The sequence below is a fragment of the Portunus trituberculatus genome, chromosome 41 (genome assembly GCF_017591435.1).
Source record: "Portunus trituberculatus isolate SZX2019 chromosome 41, ASM1759143v1, whole genome shotgun sequence".
Taxonomy (NCBI): domain Eukaryota; kingdom Metazoa; phylum Arthropoda; class Malacostraca; order Decapoda; family Portunidae; genus Portunus; species Portunus trituberculatus.
The window spans coordinates 1,503,655-1,508,654 of record NC_059295.1 but is presented as its reverse complement, the minus strand read 5'-3'; positions in this window follow the sequence as shown (position 1 = coordinate 1,508,654).

Genomic DNA, 5,000 nt, shown 5'->3' with positions numbered 1-5,000 from the left:
GAAGATGGGATAAGGAGAAAATATGGAGGAAGAAAATGAAAATGAATAAAAGGAGGAGGAGGAAAAAGAGGAGGAGGAAATGTGAGAATGATCGGATTCTCGATCTATAGGGTCCTAATTTGGAGATAATGTATGCAGGACATATTTATGAATGCCTTACATATTTATGACAATAAATCATCCCCATCTAATTGCGGTCTCAAATTATAATCATTAAAAATGGCCGCGTCGCTATGCAGGCTTTGTAGCGGAACACTAAATAAGTCATGCGTAGTTTTCTCTTTGTTGGTGTTACCATTTCGCTGTTGGAAAATACTTCTCATTATTCCTTTTCGCTTAGGTTTATTTAATTTATCTGTTATTTCTTTCAGAGAGAGAGAGAGAGAGAGAGAGAGAGAGAGAGAGAGAGAGAGAGAGAGAGAGAGAGAGAAAGTGGGAGAATAGTGGATTTGAATAAGTAAAGCTACACGAGCAGCGTTCAGGTTGCCTTTACATCTAGAAAGCGATTATATTCCAGTAAATTCAATAAAAAAGATGATTTCTAAACATTTCAATCACTGCACCGAGTTTTCAAAATGAATGTAATTTTCTCTTATCTTCGTGAGTGAGAAGTTTCTAGTCTACAAGGTACACAGTAATTCGTCTTTATAATGACACTCACCAGAACTATGTTCACCCACATCAATCATTCTTCGTTGCATCCTTTCGCCGGAAAAAAAAAAGGCAATTTGACTGGCCTTCTAAAATAAAAAAGTAAGAATAACGAAAATAAAATATGTTTCTTTTTCTGAAAATAAGTTTGTTTAATAATTCTAGTTCTTCTAGTGTATTGTGCTACTGAATTCAAGTTTTATACGTTGGCAAAAACACCCTTTGAGCAGCGTCCTACGCATCACAAGCAGATGTACCCAAGATCAGCAAACACGTGTTTTTTTTTTATTTGATTGGTTTAAGTTTAAAAAAAACACAGAATCTAGCATGAAAGAAATGACTCCCCTCTCTTTGTCCGAAATGACTAAAGCTTATATATTAGCTGGCTAATGTTTATAATTACTCACCATTATTTTTTGCATACATGACCATCAATGAGTGTTGAAATGTTTCAAATCTCTCTCTCTCTCTCTCTCTCTCTCTCTCTCTCTCTCTCTCTCTCACACACACACACACACACACACACACATACCTGGTGGTGCAGTAGTAGCACGCTCGACTCTCAATCGAGAAAGCCCGAGTTCGATTCTCGGGACAGGTCAGAGGTCATTTGGGCAAGGCCTCTATTCAAGTGTATGGCCCCTGTTCACCTAGCAGTGATTAGGTACCTGTTGTAAGACGGAAGTTGTAATCCGCTGCTGGGTAGGAGAAACAAACTCCCAGCAAATAAATACACACGGCGTGACCTAGGCCTGGGGCCTATGTCACCCCGGCTATTTATAATGCCTGGAACATTATAAATAGCCGCCGCGCATCATATGTCAGATGCCAACGGAGATGGAAAGGGTGGGCGGTCGTGTAGACTTAAGCGGTATGAATGTTAGTTCGTAAGAAAATATGTATAAGTAAGTGTAATATGTAGAAGTTTCAGCTCTGTACCTGTACTCGCTGCCAATCAAATAAACCGAAATATTAATGTTATATTGTATATTTTACACACACACACACACACACACACACACACACACACACACACACACACACACACACACTAGATGCTCTACTTAGATGAAATTCACGTAATTTTGGGTGGAGAAGAGGTCTTCCAAACGAGACGACCAGTTTATCATCATCAACGACTCCCTCATTATACATTAACAATGGGCCACCAGCAGGCGCTCTCCACGGGGCCAATGATCCCCGTCGTCTTGCGAAAACAGGGAACAAATGCAAATTTAATTGTCTTCCTTTGGTATCTTTGCGAAATATTCTCAACTTGCAGGAATTGTTATGTTTCTTGCCTACGCTTGTAGTCTGAGATTCATCTTTGTTTGATATTGAGAACAGGAGCACTACATCATCAAGCAGAGAACGAGAAGTTGATAATAACACGAAAGTATGGTGTCTCAAGGTCAGATATTCTCTCTCTCTCTCTCTCTCTCTCTCTCTCTCTCTCTCTCTCTCTCTCTCTCTCTCTCTCTCTCTATATATATATATATATATATATATATATATTACACACACACACACACACACACACACACACACACTCGCGCACACACACATACCAATATATTTTCTTTCTGTATCATGTTGCTTTTGTTTGTTGGTTTCCGGACCGCGTTGGTGGACCGCAAGCCATGCCGCGCTGGTGCACATGCGTCCGTTGTGGCACTGAAAGTGTGTCCTAAAAGCCCACTGCACTCGTGCTGTTGCACTTCATCGAACTCACAATACATGTATTCTTTTTCTTTCAAACTGCCATTTTGCCGGGACTGGTGCTGTAGCACAGTTTTTGCGAGAATAGAAACTCAAATTCAATGAGAAAAATGTAAAACAAAAATCGAATGTGATTTACAAAATATAATACTACTGGAAATAAGACTTAGAGGTAATTTTTGTGAAATATGCATTACAAATGCAAGTATATTAAATGGATTAGGCGTCTACCAAATTATACACAATATAAAAAAAAAATGTTTAGGAAATTATAAATGATAAAAACATTAAACCCAATAATTAATCTGCAGAACGCTGAGAAAGTATCATCTCATTTAAAGGCAGCTCTAACAAGAGAATTTCACCCAACAATCCACGGAAACCTCTCCCCTTATCTTATAAAGGTATCATTTACATTATAAACTTTTGAAATTCAGTTTAACTTCTATTCTTCAAAAACCTCCAGCCGTGTCTGTGTGAAGTGTGTGTGTGTGTGTGTGTGTGTGTGTGTGTGTGTGTGTGTGTGTGTGTGTGTGTGCGCAATTCACCATGGTCTTGATTACTCGTGACCAGCAGCTGTTACCTTCCCGGCAAAAGCTTGCAGCTCACCTATGGTCAAGGCTGAGTCACACACCACTCCTCACTGTCTCGCTGTCCATAAACCGCTATCACCTGCCTGAGACGGGTTTAAATTTGTGCCTGTCGAATGGTGGGTGAGGACGCTTTCTAGAGAGGTAAAGGCACATATACACACAAATACGTATAATATGCAAGTTCATACATGAGTACATAAGAACGTACATACATACGTACATGCATACATGAATATATGCATCTATACTACATTCATATGAATGATTTATTTCATATAGGCTTCTAAATAACATGAAAGGAAGAACAGCCACAAGAAAAAATATAAAAAATTACGTAACACTTAGAAAACATGAGGGATAATTGCTGCAGCATAAAGGCAACATAGACACAACATAGGTTTTCCTTCTTGGTGTGATGCTGCAATGCAAATTTCTAAAAAAGAAAAGTTCAAGACAGAGGAAGGCATTTTGACAAATAAATAGGTAGACGTTTGAATTCACCACGGTCGTCTGCTGGTCATCCAGCCAGTCTTCCCCATTATGGAGCGAGCTCAGAGCTCATAGACCGATCTTCGGGTACGACTGAGACCACAACACACTCCACACACCGGGAAAGCGAGGCCACAACCCCTCGAGTTACATCTCGTACCTATTTACTGCTAGGTGAACAGGGGCCACACATTAAGAGGCTCGCCCATTTGCCTCGCCGCTTACCGAGACTGGAACCCGGGCCTCTCGATTGTGAGTCGAGCGTGCTAACCACTACACTACGCCTCCGTCAAAACCCCTCTACTGCCGGTGAGCCTTGTGGGTTATGAATTGTAACAATTATGGTCGTCAAGATGCCAAACTGAGCCACTACTGACATACTCAAGTTACTTTAACGGTGTACATATGCGTCCATCCTCGTACTGCATGGAGTGCATGGAGTCTTAGAGCGCGATCTCCCTTCTTCCAGTTGCCGTAACATATCAGTGCAGTGTGTACTGAAAAGTAATGCATCATAAAACAAAGTCACATATTACTCAGCTCCATCCTCAGACATGACCCACTCAGTGTTAAAGAATTATAAGGAAATATTTTTTTTCACGTTGTTTTTTTTCGCAGAGGTTTAAATATAAAAGAGTAAACATACTGTTCTTTTTTTTCGTGTGTGTTTATTCACATCAGTTTCGTTTGTTTTGTAAAGGTCTTATGAAAACAAAACCTGAGGAGATAATGAAGAAAATGGTTTGGGGAGTGGTGGACAGTGGCAATAGTGGTGGAAGTAATGGTTGTGGTGGTGGTAGTGGTGGTAAAAATGATGGTGGTGGTACGAGAGGAGGGTTGCTATAAAAAAAAAAAAAATAGTGGCGGTGATGGTGGTGGGACGAAAGGAGGAGGGTTGCTGGTGGTGGTGATGGCGGTGGGACGAGGAGGAGGAGGATTGGTGGTGGTGGTGGCGGTGGTGGTGGTGTTTGCGGTGGGGTAGAATCGTGACTGTAGTGATGATGAAGTTGCGTAATTAGCAGCGGGGAGGTATATGTCACGGGAGTAGCAGTAATACTAGTCGAGAACGCCGCGATCATTGGCCACAGCTGTATTGGTGTTAGCAGCAGTGTTACTGTCCGTGGCGGTGCAGCAGGGAGGCAGCTGTCGTGTCCTTGGTGATTAGTGTGGGTGGCATGGCATGGTGGTGGTGGTGGTGGTGGTGGTAGTGGTGGTGGTGGTGGTGGTGGTGGTGGTGGTAGTGATGGTGGTGGTGGTGGCAGTGGCGGTGATGGTGGTGGTGCTGGTCTCGGAGGAACAGCTGATAGTGAAGAGCGTAGAAATAGTGGTACTAGTGTGGAAGTTGTCATAAGGGCAGGTGGTTGCGTGCGGTCCAGGTGTAACTTATCATAACCACTGCACCACTACCGCTACATCTCCCTTACTCACCCTGACGCCGCCCTCCGCCTCCACTCCACTACACGGAAGCGAGTGGGATAGGACGTGGGAATGCATGGAGGAAGGGGACTCGAAAATGCAGGAAAAGAAATAGAAATGGAAATGCCTGTA